Genomic DNA, 19,713 nt, shown 5'->3' on the forward strand with positions numbered 1-19,713 from the left:
CGCACAGAAGTCAACATCACCAGCACACGCATACACAGTAACCTCAAATATTGCTCTGAAGCCTAGAATGTCTGAGTCAGTCTGAAGTTATGGAGACATATACAAGCATGGCTGAGAGCTCTTTTGTTTAGGATATCACTCAGGTTCAGTCATCCCTTGTATCTGAGGTCTGTTACAGTCCAGTTTTAAGTTTAAGGGACAAGATGTCCCTAGCCTCTGTTTGCCAGAAGCTGGGAATGGGCAACATGGGATGGATCACTTGATGATTACCTGTTCTGTTCATTCCCTCTGGGGCACCTGCCATTGGCCACTGTTGGAAGACAGGATACTGGACCAGACAGGGCTGGCTCTAGGCACCAGCAAAGCAAGCAGCTGCTTGGGGCAGCCCATTTGCAGGGGTGGCAGCTGGCAGGGATCCAGCCTGGGAGCTGAGAACCAACAGGGGGCCCTGGGAGCTGTAGTTCCTTGGTTAGCTCCCTGCCTATAGAGCCAGCCCTGGAGCAGGGAAAGAATTACATTTCCCAGCATTCCCTTGGCCACTATCAACAGGAAAGGGAGGGGGAGGGATTATGGTAGCTGAAACCTCATGCTGCAGCTTGCTGTGACTGGAGAGCTCACTGCTAGAGCGAGGTGGCACTGTGAATGGGGAACAAGTGTGCCCAAGGAGTAGAAGGCTTTGCCCCAGATATCCCCTTCAGAAGACATCCCCAGACTGGATTAGGGATACTGGTGTGACCTCATCTTGCAGCCCCCAAAGAAGGAATTGGGTGGACTAAATGGACAGTGCCCCTCTCTATCTGAAGCCTAGCAAGGGAGGTATGTGGATCCCACTAGAATTTAAAATGAAAAGTAGGGGAGGGGACGCTCTGTACCTGGACAGCTTTAGATACAGTACCAGGCATGTAGGAGGATTTCCACTTCTGAGCCATGGAAGCAGAAACTGACTTTTCCTTTCCAGATTTAGCTAATATTCAGAAAGGGAATCTAGCACCTGCCTTCCAGATTTGAACATCTCAGAATTCAGGAGTGCTCAAGCTCAATTTGGGCAGCGGTTACTTCATTTCTCCCAAATCAAATATACTGATCCACTGTAACTTGCTGTAGAAAAAGTAGGATAAAATTGAGTAAGAAATGCTTCCCAGTGGTTTTTAGGACTGGAATTGCTATTTTCAACAGCCATTGCCTTTTTTCTTTTTTTAGTTTTATTTGTTTAAAAGGAAGACAGTGATATTGCATTGGCAAATTCCCCACAGAAACAAAGAGTGGAACAAAAGAATAATAAAGGCACCTCAACTTTTCCTCATTTATGGAGGACAGTCTTATAATATGCATCCAGATATCCTCCAATCACACAAGCTGAAAATTGTTCTGCTTTACTGCAGTTCTGTAACCATATGGGAACCAATACTGTCTGTGTTCTGTGCACATCCAAAATTCCTGCTGAATGACCCGCCCTGGGAGCAAGTTATCAGTGACCCAGGGCAGGGGTGGAAGGAGGGTGCAGGTGTGTGGGGGGAGAGCCCAGGGCTGGGGCGGCAGGGGGTGGGGGTGGGGAGGCACTGGTGGGGGGGCAGGGGGAGCCCAGAGCTGGGGCAGCACAGGGTGTGTGGGGGAGAGCCCAGGGCTGGGATGGGATGGTGAGCCCAGGGCTGGGACGGCACGGGGGTGGGGGTCAGGGGAGTCCCAGAGCTGGGGTGGCAGGGGGTGCAGGTGGGGGGGGAGAGCCCAGGACTGGGGCAGCAGGGCAGTGGGTGGGGGGAGCCAAAATTTTTTTTGCTTGGGGAGGCAAAAAACCTAGAGCTGGCCCTGGGGCCAGATGGACCTTTGGTCTGACCCAGTATGGCCGTTCTTATGTTTTTATTTCAGGCTTTCTTTTATACACACTTGACTTTACAAATTACAGCTGTGTGACAGCATGGGCTTTCAGCTACTCATTCTACTAATGATTGAGTTATGCGGGTCATTTTAACTAGGGATTTTTTTTCTTGTTAGATTTCTTCATTGAGCAAAGGGAATGATTCAGGTATGGAGTAAGGATCATTCTATCAGTTAATGTCAAAAACTTATAGGGCTTGATTCCCCTCTCATACTGTGTAAAATACAAGTAACTTCATAGAAGGTCAGGGTTGGAAGGGACCTCAGTAGGTCATCTAGTCCAACCCCCTGCTCAAAGCAGGACTAATCCCCAGACAGATTCTTGCCCTGGATCCCTAAATGGCTCCCTCAAGGATTGAACTCATAATCCTGGATTTAGCGGGCCAATGCTCAAAACACCAAGCTAGCCCTCATTGAGCTGTGTGAAGTTGTATTAGTTTAAACCCACAGTTATACCAGAATCAGGCCTGCAGCATACTGTGCTTCCCTTTCATCTGCACATCTCAAAGAACGCTGCAAGGGTGGGTGAGCATTCTCATTCGGGTTCTACCAATGGGGCAATCAAAAAACAAATGACTGAGTGACTTGTCCAGGTTTACACAGCAGCATAGTGACAGCTGGTACAAGAATACAGATCCCCTGATGCCCAAGCCGCTGCAAAATAAGGGTCTGATACAAAGAATGGCTGGCGAGACAATAAATCAGATTCAATGGTGTACCTTGACTGCTTTTGTCTCACTCCAGTGACATGAAGCAGGTAGAAACCAGATAAGCTGGATTTACAACTACTGTGTACCTCTGGAGCAGCAGAGGGTACCAGTGCTTCCTGCAGTAAAACTTCATTGCATGGCCCAATCGTACGAGGCGGGTCAGCATTCCAAAAGCAAGTACCCCAATCACATGATCAGGGTCACTATCCCCCCACATCAGTGTTCATTAGACCTTGCCAGTGTTGCCTCCCAGTAAATAAGCACTGACCCAACCACTTTGCCCCAAACTTAAATTTTTGAGGTTCAAAAAAGTTCAACTCTTTTGTTTGCTTTTAATTTTCGCATGTCGTTGAACTTTCTGGTTTCTGGCTGAACTGAAAGCGGAAAAGCTGAACTAGCACAAGAGAGGCTTCTCTTGTGTTACTCCCAAAACCAGGAAGAACCAGAAATCTCATGAGAAAATCAACTGTCATGAGATTTCCAGCCCATTTTTCAAGCTAAGGAGATTTGGACAAATTGAAATAAGTATCTGAACTTTGGGCTGCTTATCTGAACTGTGAACTACCTTTGGGACCTCCCTCTGACGAGCTTTGGTATGAAAAGCCTTCTGCACTCAGTGAGTGTCCAGAGGCTGATAGACTCTGTCATCTAATATTGGTAGGGTTCAAGTGTAAGCAGAAACAAAGTTCACAGATACAAAGTGAATGCTGTTCATGAAAAATACCGAATAAAAATGAAACTTCAGCACATCAACTGATTTCAGTGTGATCAACACAAAGGTCACCATGGCCACCTGGGAAATGCTTGAGCTGTACTTTGGAGGGTGACCTAAGGCCAGCTACAGAAGTACTTTGATTTGTACTCTGACATACCTGAGGCTAAAGCACATCTGTGAGCCAAGAGACAGAAACTGGAAACAGAAAACTGCATTGTCTTGATCTTCTTACAGGAAACAAGTACTTTTCCTTAAGACTTGCAGGACTTTTATTATATTATTATATTAATAATGGTGCTAAAGTGCAGTTCTACTCTGAAAAGTGGTTTTTGTATAAATAGCTCTGGCATACTCTACAGATCTGCTCCCTTGGTGTATTTAGAGTCAGATCTGCTGATGTTAGTAACAAAATCTGGAGGATGGTGTGGACTGCACCCTTAGCAAGTTTGCAGATGACACTAAACTGGGAGGAGTGGTTGATACACTGGAGGGTAGGGATAGGATACAGAGGGACCTAGACAAATTAGAGGATTGGGCCAAAAGAAATGATGAGGTTCAACAAGGACAAGTGCAGAGTCCTGCACTTAGGACGGAAGAATCCCATGCACTGCTACAGACTAGGGACCGAATGGCTGGGCAGCAGTTCTGCAGAAAAGGACCTAGGGGTTACGGTGGACGAAAAGCTGAATATGAGTCAACAGTGTGCCCTTGTTGCCAAGAAGGCTAATGGCATTTTGGGTTGTATAAGTAGGGGCATTTCCAGCAGATCGAGGGATGTGATCATTCCCCTCTACTCAGCACTGGTGAGGCCTCATTTGGAGTACTGTGTCCAGTTTTGGGCCCCACACTACAAGAAGGATGTGGATAAATTGGAGAGAGTCCAGCGGAGGGCAACAAAAATGATTAGGGGGCTGGAGCACATGACTTATGAGGAGAGGCTGAGGGAACTGGGATTGTTTAGTCTGCAGAAGAGAAGAATGAGGGGGGATTTGATAGCTGCTTTCAACTACCTGAAAGGGGGTTCCAAAGAGGATGGACCTAGACTGTTCTCAGTGGTAGAAGATTACAGAACAAGGAGTATTGGTCTCAAGTTGCAGAGGGGGAGGTTTAGGTTGGATATTAGGAAAAACTTTTTCACTAGTAGGGTGGTGAAGAACTGGAATGGGTTACCTAGGGAGGTGGTGGAATCTCCTTCCTTAGAGGTTTTTAAGGTCAGGCTTGACAAAGCCCTGGCTGGGATGATTTAGTTGGGTTTGGTCCTGCTTTGAGCAGGGGGTTGGACTAGATGACCTCCTGAGGTCCCTTCCAACCCTGAGATTCTATGATTCTATGAAAAGGTTTTACTGCATTTTATGCCATTTAGCAGTGCTTAATTTGTGCCAGAGCTGAGCTCCAGTATCTCTGGGTTTGGCAGTTCATAGTCCCAGTATCTCTGGGCTTGGCAGTTCATAGCCTCAGTATCTCTGGGCTTGCTGCATCAGTTATAAATGTAAAAAAATTGCTTGCGCCCCACCATCTGTTTCATTATAAATTAAGCACTGCCTGTTAGCTTTGCAGCAGTAACACAGCCGAGAGTGAGAAAGCTGAATTCTGTCTTTTTCCCCATGCATCACCAGATTTGTTAACTAAACCAAAACTTTCAGAAGTGATGGCTAATTTTGAGTGATTTGTGACCTTGAAACAATTTAAGCTGATTTTGGGTGTTGCCTTGAGAAACCTTAAGTGTCTCAAAGTGGCACCCAAAACCAGGGGCCATTTTTTAAAATGCTACCCTCAGCTTCAGGCAGTTGCATCTGTCAAAGCCCACTGATGGCAATAGGGTTGCAAAGGTACCACTGAGGGCATCATCTGAATGAAGGTGATGGGGCTGTACAGGTGTCACTATGGGCCTAATCTGGCTGCAGAACCTTGGATGCTGGTGGTGACATGTGAGAGAGAAAGAACAGCTTGATTCTTGGATCCTAGGCTGAGTTTTGCGGTGGGGGGGACCTTTACAGTTGTAAACTAAGCACATTGGATTTGGAATTCACTGAGAAAATGAATGTGGCACCTCAAAGTCCCTGTCCCCCAACCTCTGCCAGTGTGACTCTTCTTAGCAGTACTACACTCAAACTTTTTTTGAGCTTTGCATTTCAAGTGTTCACATCCAATAGAATCACACTGATTACAGGGAGATGGACTGCTGCTCAGGGACCTCTACAATGTAGCACATTAGGCCCCATCTACTGTGCAAAGTCTGTCAGTCAAAGGATCATGTTATAATACAACAGCATCCTGACTGTTACGACACGAAATGTCCTCATGAATGGACGCAGTATAGTTTGAGACCTCGCTACAGTGCAGTCTCTGCTATGAAACAAGACCTCAGAATAGCACTGCCTCTGCTATGAAATCTTTGCTAAGAGGTGGGCAGAGACCATCACATGTTGGGGCAGGATTTTAAAGTGTCTGGATTAGTGAGTCTATTGAACTTTAAATGATACTCTTGGACCTCTCTCTGTCTGTCATTTAAATGGGCTGATGGGGAATATTTCAAGTCTTATATTCAAGTTTGGTAGGATGGGTACCAGAGACTGACTTGAAGTAAAATCTCAAAGCTAGCACCCCCAAATTAAGGAAACTCAAATCCAGATTCAGGTGCCCTATTCTGCTGTAAGGAATAGGTATAACCATATTATTAGTATTACAATAGGACCTATAGTCCCCATTGTGCTAGGCACTGTTTAAACAGAATGAGACAATTTCTACCCCCAAAACATTTGCACTCAAAAATAGAAAAGACAAAGGAATGAAGTGACTTACCTAAGGTTATACAGAGGGCCCTTCATTTTTGGTTTTTATTTTATTTAAATTTTTCTCAGGAATTTCTTGGTGTTTATTACTACAACAACAAAAACAGATGAAAATCGGTGGAAAAAACTATTAATTTTTCTGGGTAAATATTGAGGTTTATTTTGGTGGATGGAAGGATGGGGGGGAAAGTATTCAGTAGATTAATGCTTTGATAAAGTGAAATTCAATGTGGTTTGCTGCAGAACTAAAACAGAACTCAAAACACAATGCCCCCTCTGAGTTTAAGAAAACAATCTCTTTCTAATCCCCAAATACAATTTTTCATTTTAATAAACAGTGTGTGTGAGTGTGTATCTTTTAGACTAATACATAGCATCACTTCAACAGGCAGCTTTGCATATTCACACAGACTAATGTATTATCATAATACATATATCACCTGCAATGTATTGTATTTTCCTAATAAAACAAGTTACTTTTATATACTTGAATTATACAAAAGTAGGGTGAAAATAGAAAAAAAACCCAAATACTTTTTGTAAAAACCCGGGATTTCTTTGAGGTAAAATCTGTTTAAATTGAAGGGGCTTAGTTATGCAGCAGGACCTCTATAGAGTGGGGACTAGACCCTTGGTGCCTTGGATCCTAGTCCTTGCCCTATCCACTAGACCATGCTGCTTCTACAAGTGAAGTTAGTAAGAGTCACTGCTATGCTGTGGGTGGGAAAATAGGCCCTTAGATATGAACTCCATAGCTATATCTAGATGTACAATAGGTTAAACGAACCCCTTGCCCAGATCCAAATGTCTCCCTCTTCAAACTTGCAAACAATGCAGATTCCAATTTGGATCCCAACTGAGCAGCTCAGCCCATCTCTAGTGGAAACTCTTCAATAGTGTTTGACCTGAGGCCCCAGATGCCTTAGCAAGGTGGTGGCTGTTGACAATATGTCCAGAAATGGCGTTTTTAATTAAAAACGTTGGTCCTGAATACAGGTGTCCGTTTTTCCAGGGGAGACACTGGTCCAAATGAAATGGCTGAGAACACTTCTGCACTCAGCACAAGGGGAGAAGCTGGAGTTCACACAAGTGAAAATGCACAAAAAGCATGCATGATCCAAGTGATCTGCATGCTTTCCCCCAGCACATTCTGCTTCCACCCAGCTAATCTCCTCACAACATTGCATGGCAATAAAAGTGATAAATGCTGATGTGATGAGGTCACTGGTTCCCTGTACAGCAGCAAGAATTTACAGAAAAGAACAATTATTGTGATTAGAGGAAAGATAACAGATTAATCAGCAATTCATTCACCAGTCACTCAAACTGGGAAGGTGACCTCATCCTTTATAAAGTGAGGGGCAGTGCTGCTGGCATTAGCTCCAGTGGGAAGGGGGAAAGTTTTCCCAAAGGAGGGTTAGCCAGGAAACTAGTCTGCCTTCAAGTGCTGAGAGCATAGTAGTATCTGAACATTGTGTCAGGGGGTGCTCTCTAATCAGGCTGGCAGCATATGGTTTGCCTACTCTCCTACTATAGGATTCTTGAGTCACTGACCTAGGAGGATCCTTATCTGCTGCTGTAAATTGACTCTGAATGCACCTTTACCTGTCAGTTTTGCCTTTCCAGTTTCAGATGTGACCAGTGTCCACTGCCATATCTGTTACCTCCTCCTCCACCCATGGAAAAATTCATCTGTGGTTGTGCAACTAGAAGGCTGGATCATGCCAGCCCTCGTAGAATGCACAGCAGGTCGTTGCACTCCAGCATGAGCACCAGTAAGATAAAGCAGAAGGCACAGTCTTTTGCACGGGGTGGACAAAAGTCTCAGACCCCTGTGCACCTGCCCCTTGACTCACAAGTGCACACTGCACAGGGTGAAAAAGGAGCAAGAGAATGGGTGTTTCTGAGGAGAAATGGGCTTACTTGTTAGCATCAGGCGTATAAGGCAGCTTGCTCCATAGCCTGACTCCTGCTATAAAGGCAGGGCTAACTTGGCGGCAGTGCAGCAGTGCTCTCATTAATGTAAAACTGAGTTCCCCTCTACTCCTGGTCTGACTCATCACTTTTTACTTGTGTTTATGCACCCGCACTTCCCAGAATGAGGATCTGAGAACAGGAAGAAGGCTCAGCCTAGCAGGGGGTCTATTCCCCACCAAATGCCCAGACAAAATGCTTCTTACATGGTGGAGAAGCTAACAGAGGACCTGTGAGCTTGATTTAGAGAAGAAAGCCCTTTTCCCATCCCCTATAGACATAATCCTTGTTACATATACTCTAGAGTTTTTGCTATGCAGTAGGTGACGATATGTAGTACAATTGAACTGTTTGCAGCTATCTTGTCACCTACAGTGGCTAAAGTAATGGAAATGTTGTAATAAGCAGTTGTGACGGTAGGTGACAGCTGACAAGGGGAGAGAAGCAAGGTGTGAGAGGCGGGTACTAGCAAAAGCTGAGGTGGTGAGATTTTTTTTTTTTTCAAAAGCTGCAAGAAAAGGTGTGGTTTGAGCTACCTTCAGAAATGGGCTAGCTGCTCGTAAGGAAGTAAGCAGAGCATTCCAGAAAGATGGAGTGGTGGTAGCAAAGGATTGACCCCCAGCACAGGAGGAGCAAGCGAGACCCAACCAAGAGAGAGAGTGAAAGATGCTACATGGGTGTAAGAAGTTACAAGATCAGAGGTAAATGGGGTGTGGCCATGAAAGGCCTTGGATGTGCGCAAAGGAGTGGAATTCGTTCAGGATGGGGAGGTAATGGGATCAGAGTATTCCTTTGAAAGGTTACTTATCACATAACCCAGGCCTGCAATTCCTAGAGCAATGTTTCCCAACCAGTGTGCTGCAGCAGTGCACACTCGTGTGCCCAAACAGCTGTGCCAGAGAATTTTTTGAAAAATTTTAAGGAGGGGGGAGTCTCCTTCTGATTGGCCATCTGCCTCACTATTCTGCCTCCTCTGGGGCGGAGCAACCAATCAGAGCCCAACCTCCCTCTCTTCCATCCTGTGTGAGCAAAGGGTCTGCTCCTCTGCCCGTCCCCTTCCCTTCTGCAATCACCAGCAGAAGGTGGGGGGAAGAGCTGCTGGAGCTCAAGGTATGAGGAAAGGTTGAGAACCACTGTGCTAGAGACTCACCGGATCTAATGGTGGTTACAGATGGCCCAACTGAATGGAATGTGGGCAGGAATAGCACAGAGACCAGCAGGGAAGCTCAGTATTAAGACACAGAGGTGGAACACAAAAGGAATAGCCACACAAGATCAGAGCAGGTGTCCATCCAGTCCAATATCCTGGCTCTGACAGTGGCCAGGACCAGCTCCTTCAGAAGAAGGTGAGAAAAATTATATTATTATTATTAAAAGAAATTTATATAAACTTGCTAGTTTCTTCCTGATCCATAGCTGGCATGTTTATTGAAGCTTTAGGGTTTCTATCCCTTATGAGTGTAGCAGATTGTATTCAGTCTAATGTAACTCTCATATTATCCATATAAACATCTAATCCTTTATTAATCCCGTTTGTGTACTTAGCTTTAAAGATATCATGTGTCAGTGAGTTCCACAGGTTAATTATGAGCTGTGTAAGCAAGTATTTCCTTTTACCAGCTCTAAATTTCTTTCATTTTCATTGTGTGTCCCCTTATTCTCTAATGAGAGAGGGTGAATGGGAAGACCCAATTTACCTTCTTTGTACAGTTTTGTTATATGTACATTGGGTCATATCCTAAGTTGCTGTAAATCACTGCAGTATTGTCAGCCCCAAGGCCCCTCAAAATAATGAGATAGGCTTAAATATCAAAAGCTTAAAAATAATAAATTTTGAGTTCTTTTTATTTTCCTTTTGGTTTGGGGTGTGTTCGGATCACAGTTTTAGATATGTTTTTTTTCTCCACAAGCATGAGGGATACAAATTTACTTAAACAGAAGCTGAGAGTCTCACATAATCACAGAATTCTAGGAGTTGGACTTTAAGAAAAAAAACAAATATTATGTGACTTACAATATGGTCTAGTTATTACTTAATCCTGCCTTGAGTGCCAGGGCCTGGACTAGATGACCTCTTGAGGTCCCTTCCAATCCTACACTTCTAGGATTCTATCACGAGAGTTGGCCACACTGTCACTGAGTTAAACGTGTCACTTTATGGTAATCAGACAAACAGGAAACTCACTGACAGAGGGAAGTTTTAAAACAGTTTTATTTTAAAAAGGTGTTTAAATAAAGTTTGCCTGCATTATGCACTCTAAGGTATCTGCTACATTCATTTGCTGAAATAGCATGACGACAAGTGAGAAAAGATTCACCCTAATATGGTTCTGGCTGTTGAGATTTGTCTATAGAAATAAGTTTGGGAATCTGGACTGATGTGTACGGATGAGTGCAGGAAGAGGACTCTTCCACACAGGAAGGGTATTTTTATAAACAGGAAGTGTAGTCTCCTTCCAGATTTACTTCTGTATCAAGTCTTATTTTAGGTGGAACTGTGTGATTAAGGAGAAGAAAACAAGCAACTCATTGACAGGATGGCAGAGCAAATTAGCACATGATGAAAAACACGTATCTGGCTTGATTCTAATCTCATTTACATCCATTTCAAACAGGGAGAAATTCCAGACTTCAGTGGAATTACTCCTAATTTAACTTGTGTAACTGATGCATCTGAAGAAGTGAGGGTTTTTTAACCCACGAAATCTTATGCCCAAATAAATCTGTTAGCCTTTAAGGTGCCACCGGACTCTTGGTTGTTTTTGTGGATACAGACTAACACGGCTACCCCCTGTTACGTGAGATCAGAATCTCACTCATACTGTTTTAGTGAAATGCACAAAAATAAAAAAAGCACTGACTTCAGTGAGACGACTATTGTGATGCTAGTTTAACATGCATGTAAGGATTTGCAAGATTAGGGCCAAAGACATCAGTCCCTGATCACTTTGCTGGTATGTCATGTCCCATTCCCTCACCTTCCTATTTTGTCATTCTCTTTATAGATTGCACTCTGTTTGGGAGACTGAGTGTGGCTTACTCTAGTTTTTGAAAAGTGCCTAGCACATTTTGATACTACAAGGTACATAAATATATAAAGGATTATATATTAAATATACTAAATTAATTCAGATTATGATATTTTGCTTTCCTTTGGTAAAGGGGCAGCTACTAAAAAGGTTACTTCTTAACTGAGGGCAGTTCAATTATAAACTGCATGCAAAAGGTGCCACTACTAAACGGAGGTGGTTAGTGATGGCAGATTGCAAATGAAAATATATGGTAGTTTTTAAGCAATTATTAGAGAGTGGCCTGTATCAAAACATTGGATACAGACCTGAAATTGATTGGGCCCATTTTTGTAAATTACTGTAGTACAAACCAGAAGACTAGCTCTGAAACCCTCCCTCCCCAGGGACTTTAAAGATGTTCAGATACAATTCCAAATCAGGATTTCTCAGTACAGGCCAATTTCTAATATTAACAAGTAAATGTGTTTCATACATGACGTAGTAATACCCAGTAATGTAAAAGTTGTGTTTATTTGTTGGTGCATATGCACATGCTTGTGCACAGACAGTTGCTACACACATGCATTTACAGTCTGATCTTGTCAGAATGCACCAGAAATATTTTTTCTAAACAAAAATAAATGTGAAGGAGTGACCATTTCTCCACTGGAACATGTATTTCTGGTAAACCAAAACTAATGGAATCCAGCTGTTACTGGAATCAGAAACAGCTCTGAAATCATGCAATTATTACAATCCGTTCATCAAGCCATTGTTTAGAGGCAATGGTCTGCTCTCCCTCATCAGTGTACACCACCATCCTCATCCACCATCCAGTTTTGAGGGGATATATGGATTGAGCTCTGTTAAGCTGCCAGGGCTACAGCCAGGCAGTTCTTCTAAACCAGTTGCAAGTTTCAGCCTGTCCCATTAGAGCAGTTTTGTGTGTGTGTTTGTCTATGACAATAATTTAATCTTATTCTTGGAAAAAGCACAAATTTCTCACATATTTCTGGTTTCTTGGAATTTAGGATGTTTTACTGGGACTCAGTCCGATTAAAATGCAAAGTTAGCCTTGCTGCAGTCAGAATTAAATGCAAAACATATCTCTTCAGTTTAGTCCTCGTGTAATAACCCCTTCTAACATCTTCACATTTATATATTAGAAAGTAGTCCCAGCACTGGGCCAGCTCCTCAGCTGCTATAGATCAGTGAAGTTGATACTTGTTGAAAATCTGGCCCAGTAACTTCCTCTTACCACCAGGAGTGTAAGAGAGATTTGGGGGTTTACCTTTGTGGAAGGTGTCCAAGTTCCATGCTGGTGGGCAACCCTGTAAACACCTATAAAGTTCACTGAATTTTCATTCCTTATTTAAACAATTAGCCTCATGGTGCTTAACCTATAAACAAAAATTGGGCCAAATTCTATGGTGAATTATACCTGTGCAACCCATGGCTGTCTGCTCATAATACATGTGCCATATGCTGATCTCGGTTACATCAGGGTGGAGCTAGAGTTGCTCTGCTACTTCAGCATAAAACCAGAGTAAAATATGGTCTGGGGAGGGAGGGGGAATAAGAGCTCATGGAGGTGTACCTCTAGCTCAATGGTAGAGAGGCCTGGCAGCAGATCCTGTCCGAGTGAATTTTTATAGGTTCATTTAAGTCAATAGAACTATGGCAGTTGGTACCATGTGAGAAACTATGTCCTGAGAATCTATGTCTTTTGATACTAAACTCCTGGCTGAGGGGATCACTACCTCAGCGCACACAGGTGTAACAGACTGGGAGATGCATATTCTGTCCTGTGTTACTGCTCACAAACCTAAGGGCTTGTTGCACTCCACAAATATTCAAACCTACGGTCTGAAATCCAAAGACAGGGAATAACGTGTTCACTACTGTACAACGCTGAGGAACTTTAAGTGTGAATAAGGCTGAGCGCCACATGGACAGTGAAAACAATCATAGCCGTCATTGGTAACCTCCATTTACTTTGAGACATTCATTCAACCGTGTCATTAAATACTTTATGCATTTTGAAATGTACAACAAGCACGTCACCCACTACCACTTAGGATGTGGTGAGAGGGAATAGCAGGGTGGGCACATTCACACCAAGCTGCAGGAGGGGGAAGAGGTAGCTGTGTTGTGCAAAGGAGATGGCTCTAGGTAGTGGCCCCGGCCCAGTGTGCTAAGGCTCCACACCGCTATTCTATGCTGCTCTTGAGAAGAGGTTGGCAACTCAGCCTGCTATTGGTCCCTCTCAGAAGTAGCCCCCACATCTTCTCACCTCCTCTGCAGCCCCAACAACCACCTGGCCTGTTCTGCGCCTTTCAAACAGACAGCGGGCTTGGGACTCTACTTCACCAGAAGCTTTTGTATTGATCTGTGCCACTCTTGATAGCTGGAAAGAGGCCTATTAACACTGCAGAGTGAGAATCTGAACACAGGTGCTGTGACTCTCGGGGGTGAGAGAGACAGGCACCAAGTCTGAGCAGACCTTGGAGCAGCTTGGGATGCAGGGAGCCAAGCTGGCTGTGTGACAAGGAGGCTGTAACATACCACTGTTTCACTAGCCATAAGTGGTGGTGTAGCCGTGTCAGTCCCAAGATATTGGAGATAAGGTGGGTGAGGTAATACCTTTCATTGGACCAACTTCTGTAATAAAAGATGTTCCCTCACCCATCTTGTCTCTCTAGCAATAAGTGATGTGTCATGCAGGCACAGCTGTAGGAAAAAGAAGTTTATGCAGCATGCTGACAGGCCAGTGTTACTTGCTGAGGCTCTAATGTTTGAGTAGTAGCAGCCTGGTTGCACAGTCCATTTCTGGGCTCCCTGATGGCACACCAGACTAGATCCCTCCTAAAACCTAATAATCTTCCTCCAGTTCCATTCCTTATACAACTCCTCCCTGGAACAGCCCCCAGGCCTGTGTCTGCTCAACCATAGCTTTAGAGTCAATGCCTAGGAGTTGCATTCTTTTATCTGTCTAAATTTCTTGTTCACTGGTAATTCTGACCTGTCTTTTCCTGCTCTTAGTTAGAACAGTGCAAATGAGGAGTAGTACTAGTGATAACATCTGTTTAAATCATAAACCAGAGGTCTAGCATGTATTTTCCCTCTATTTTTAAAGTGGCTTTATAATGCTGCTGAAAAGCTCCAGCTTAGTTATAAGGGTTGGGTTTTTTTGTTTTGTTTAACTAAATTGGAGTAACACACCAAGGCTCCAGCTAGAACTGGTGCTTCATTGTGTTGAAGAAGAAATGGTCCGTGACCCATAGACCCTTATACTTTAATGTAAGAAACAAAGTCCTCTAGAACAGGTTCAGAGTGAGGAGTGCAAGGGTGAACTTCCACACATTCCCTCCCCTGACCCCAGGATCAACCTGTAGAGATGAGATGATATGTCAATCTCCATGGTCCATTGAGTACCTGGTTTCTCTGCTCTGAAGACCAGCCAGGGTGCCAGTTAGTGCTAAGTGTGGTAATAGTTTTGGTGGTGTGGACATCTGTCCACTGGAAACTGAACTGAAGCCACCAAAATCATTTTGCAAAGCTCACCAAAATGCCTAAAAAAACAAAATAGGCAATACCAACCACAAAGGGAGTAGCAGGTTCTTAGCACTTATTATTAGCCGAGGAAGTGCTGGGATTAATCACTCATGCAAAAGCAGCTGTAAAGGATGGAAGTGTTTGATCAAAGTGGGTTTTTGTTGTTGCAAGTGGATCATTTCGCTGATCAACAAGACCCAGTGTAGGGCACAAGAGCTTCAAAAGGAGACTAATGACTCAAAGGCCTGAACCAAGGACATCACCAGAGCTAATCAAGTAGGAAACCCAGAGCAAGGTGGAAATGAGTCCTTCAGTGCAAGTTTTTCCATGGCTTTCATTTCCTAATGCCATACTTTTGAGGTAATAAAACTTACAATAATGGAAAAATAAATAGTGGGACAATGGGAAACGTTGTTCTGTGGGACTGGCCTACGTGTGGCCAGGCTGCACCTCACTTCTGTGCTGGTGTGCAAGGGAAACAGAGGGCACAAGAAACCTCTCCCTTTTGTACTCCACACTGTGCTTGGGCAAAATTGCACCCCCTGTGCTTCCACTCATGTAGTTTCAGCTCCATGCTATTGCCTGGCAGTTGCTCAGCACCACAAAGGGGGCAGATTGGAGGCCATGGCTGGCCAGATGCATGCGGATAGCATGCTGCACCCCTGATGGGGTGTAACAATAGGCACATTTCCCGCTGTGTGCCTGTGAGCTCCTGAGGCACAAGGCCTCCCTGGGCCCTTCTGCACCTGCTCAGGGCTATGGCTAAAAGCCACTAATGAGCTCATAAATTAATGAGGGAGATCTGAGTGAGCAGAACAATGGAATACTCAGCTCAGCCTTAGTCACATTAGGCCATATTCATCCCTGGTGTGACTCCAGGGACATGAATTTGGCCTAGTGTTTGTAGGGTAGTTGAGGAGGAAAAAATGTCAGTTGGAGGGTAAATCTCTCTGTTCTACTAAATACATTTTCTTTCTTTCCCCCGCCCCCTCCAAACGGAGCAGACATCTCCTTCCCCAAAACAGTTTTCTCCCTGTCCTTCCATAACCTGTATGGATAGAAGGGCAGCTCCCTTCTAGCAGTAGTGCACACATTTAAGAAGGTTTAGAAGTGCAGGTCAGATAACAATCCATAGATCTGTATGGTTTTCTGAACTTCTTTGTTATGAAAGTAACATCCTTTTGATAGAATAAAAGGATCTGAAAGGATCATACCAACTACATACATACACTCCACCCCCACCCCCACCTTTGGGACAGAGGGCAGCAGCCAGGTAAATAACATGCTACCTGTAGAACGGGGAGGAGGCATTTTTCCAAAGATACATCAACCTACTCTTGGGGGTAAAGGTCCCAGAAGTGATAACATCCATACTAGCCCTCATCTCTAAGGTCTCCTCTGAAAGTCCCACCTGGAGTAAATTACATGGTACTCTGTTTAACTACCTCAGAAAGAAAAGGCTTATTCCTCCTGGGATTTGAACTTGTGGCTCTAAGGGGGGGGTCAAAGGTGATGGCCAGGCTATGAAGCCACATTCCTGCTCAGAAATCTCTCTGGATAGGCGCCGTGCCAGCCCAAATGTAAGATGAGTTCTGGTTCCTCCACTTTTACTCAGCTGTTATTCTGGCAAGCTCCCACTGAAATCAATAGGAATTCTTCCTGGGTAAGAAATGAGTCAAAACTGAGCAAGGATCTCAGTACGTAAATAATTGAAATTTTTGATGCATCTTTAATGTAGATCTGGTGGGGTGGCTCTTCCTAATGCTAGAGTACGCTGAGATCCCAGAGTCATACAGCATTATGGGAAGGTACCCTCCTCTATCAGGGGATTGAAGGATGCATCCTCTTGCCAGTTATTGTATTTATAACTTCCTTTGTGTGGCAGCAGGTTCCAGAGTTCAGCTGAATGTGTCAGGCTGCATGCAGACTCAGACAGCTGCCAATTGCATTTGGTTTGTGTTTTATTTGGGCCTCTGAGGGATAGAATTTGAAACACATTTTTTTTTGAATGAGAGCTGAGATTCTGATCTCACCCTGTGAGTTAGGTGGGGGTTTATTGCTGCCTATGCCTTACTCTAGCCCTGCCAGTGTCCTTCCCCTAGCACTCTTTCCAGAATTGGCCTGTGCATGAGGGTAAGAGGATAGGCCGCCATGGCTCCAGCCAGGGCCGGCTTTAGGCCTATTCCCCCGATTCCCTGGAATCGAGCCCCGCACCAAAGAGGGCCCCGTGCCCACACCTAAGAGGGCCCCACTCTGGGTGGGGGGGGTCTTTAGCGGCATTTCGGTGGCGGGGGGGTCCTTCAGTGGAAGACCCGGAACAGACCCCCCGCCGCCGAAGTGCTGCTGAAGCCCTGGACTGCCGCCAGGTATTCGAATTGGGCTCTGCAGGTCATAAAGCCGGCCCTGGCTCCAGCCTGTTTACAGATGCACAACTTTGGGGGCTGCTAGTGCTTAAAGTCGCACTGGTTGACACCCCCATGTTTGCAGTTCCTGGCAGAGCTAGCCAAGTTCTAGCTGCCTTCTGTACAGGCATGGAAGGGACTCTCTAACCCAGATCTTTTGCTCCCACACGGGGGCAGACAACATACTTCAGACCCAACACAGGAACACCAGCGAGAGAGACAGGAAAGTAGAGTCACTGCATAACTTTTTCAACTTTTTCCCCCGCCAGAAACAATCAGTTGCTTTCTTGCTTGCCAAGTCCAGCTGGAACAGTTCAGTGTGTATTTTGTGGTTTAAAGTCAAAAATGAAAGCAGCCCCCTTTCCCCAAAAAGGGGCTGCCTCATTTGCTTTCCTCAGCTGAAACATGCAGCTGCACATTCTGATGAAGGGCAAAGCAAACAATCCGCCCCGCAATACTGACAGAATGAGAACTGGAGGAAAGGAACACGCGCTTGGAGGGGAATTCGACACCCCATACCCTGGTCACGGAAGTTATGCTCTGTGCTGTGTTGCAGCATGTTCTGATGGCTCATGGATTCAATGGGGGTTTTAAATACTAGGGCCGTGCACTTCCTTATGTATATTTCACTTGGGTGGGGATGGAGAGGACGAGTTTCTCTTAGTGGAGGGGAGTATGTACACTCTGCTACAAGGGGAAGCTACTGTACATAAGTGGTGGCCAAAATGTAGCCCATAAACCAGCTGTGACCCAATCAGCAAGTGTCTGCAAGATAACCTGTGGCTGCCCTCACTTTTAGCATGGGGAAGTGACCTGTAGAGATTATGGCCCAGATTCATCCCCGTTCCAGTGCAGAGCCTGACACAAGGATCATAGCATGGGTGCCCCACCTCCCATAATTCTGGGGCTGCTGGAGGGTGGTTCAACCACCAGCAGTCAGTGCTGCCCTGATTTAATCCCTGCTGCTCATGGCTCCTGTGGGCCTTGTGAGAGCTGGACAATAGCCAGGGTACAAGACTGCCCTGCCTACCCTCCCTGCCTCTGTTGTAGGGATCTCTCTCAGGAGACCAGGTGGTTGTGTTCCAGCCGCTTTCCACCACCTATGAACTGGGCATTATGCTCCTAATTCTGCAACTTGTGTAGTCATAGAGCTGGGTAAAGTGCTACCCCCAGCAGGAGTGAATGAAGCAATCTGAGATGGTGGCATTTTGCATTCGCTTTGCCTGGGGGCACGTGACAAAAGATAGACAGCAGTGTGGAATCAGGCCCTCACAAATCCCAAGAAGTAATGATCCTGCTTGATTTGAGCCACATCCACTCAGGTCAAGGGAGATGATTGCATGCTGGAATCGTCTCTTTGGGCTACGCTATATTAAATGCACGGCTTGCTGGAGTCTGCTCCATTTTATGCAAATCAGGTGCACCCCTGGGTTCCTGACAACTTGTCAAAGCAGCCTTCAATTGAGCAAGGTTTGGCGGTTTGTGTTATAGAAGATGGACAGTATTTCAGAATCGCAGCAACGCAGGCCCTTAGCTGCAGGAGCACCTTGGAGAGTACAAACTGTTCATTCCTAGCACCAAGGAAGGCACGAGTGAACTAGGCTGGGTGTGATGCTCACAGACGTTGAAGTAGGGTTGCCAACTTTCTAATTTCTGACAACCGGACACTACAGCAGGAGCACCGGAACCTCCCCCAGCCTCGTCCCCTGGGGCCGCGCCCCTGCCCTGCCTCTTCCCTCAAGGCCCCGCCCTGATCACTCATTGCTCCCTCCCTTCCTCATCGCTCCATCCTGTCTACCCTTCACCCCCCAAGCTGGGCTCCCTCGGCCCCAGGGCTGGGACAGGAGCTGCAGGCCCTGACACAGAGCCCGCCAGGCCACGAGATGCAGGTAGGAGGTGGGCCCCAGCTGAGTTGCCCTTCTGCCACTGGAGTGGAGATGCATTCCCTGGGAAAAGGGGCACAAAAGAGAAAGAGACAGCAAACACCATCGTTACTCGCCTTGGAAGAGAGACCTTTCCGACTGGCAAGCAAGAAGTCTTGCCACCTAAAAATGTTATGTAATTAGAGGGCAGTCTGGGAATGCTGTGGTAGCAGGGGTGAAAGGTTGGAGGGGGGGAGAGGTCAGAGGAAGCAGCACCCCCTAGGCATGGCGAGGAGGGTCGAGAGGGTGGAGTGTGACCTGCTGAGTGGGAATCGCTTTTGTTATTTTAATACAAATCATTTCAGACATTTCGTTTCTGTTGATGTCCTGAACTCTGCCCCTGAAGTCACCAGCGACCCAGCTGTGCCAAAATAAACATAATGGCCTGGCCAAGGAAACAAAGTGAGATCCTTTCGCCAGCAGCAGCAGTGCAACCTCCTCCGGGCCACTGGTATCGTTACCTGCTCTATTTAAAACAGCAAAGCAGATAAATATAGAGCCACGCGCTACAGTGCAGGCAACCAGAACCACGACGCAGGGAATAGTAAACTGATAGGGTTGGTGCAGCGAGGGGGTGGACACACAAACAGACCCTGAGCTGCAAGTGAAAACAAAGGCACAGGAACCAAGGTGCTGACAGGGGAGAGAGAGATGGAAACGCCTCGAGTGCTTTGATTTCAAAGCAAACATTTGGCTATGTGAAATGTTTGTACTGGTTTGGGGCTGCATGGAGGCAGCAAAATGGGATGTAGCAGCA

At 45.5% G+C, this 19,713-nt stretch overlaps 1 long non-coding RNA gene across 1 annotated transcript in view; it reads left to right on the forward strand.

Moving 5' to 3' along the window:
- The first annotated feature begins 9,135 nt into the window (after positions 1-9,135).
- Positions 9,136-19,713, forward strand: part of LOC123369443 — a 121,905-nt gene continuing 111,327 nt past the window's right edge. The window contains exon 1 of the long non-coding RNA XR_006579048.1: positions 9,136-9,412. This is a non-coding gene — a long non-coding RNA (uncharacterized LOC123369443). The remainder of the gene's footprint in view (positions 9,413-19,713) is intronic.

The sequence above is a fragment of the Mauremys mutica genome, chromosome 4 (assembly GCF_020497125.1).
Source record: "Mauremys mutica isolate MM-2020 ecotype Southern chromosome 4, ASM2049712v1, whole genome shotgun sequence".
Classification (NCBI taxonomy): domain Eukaryota; kingdom Metazoa; phylum Chordata; order Testudines; family Geoemydidae; genus Mauremys; species Mauremys mutica.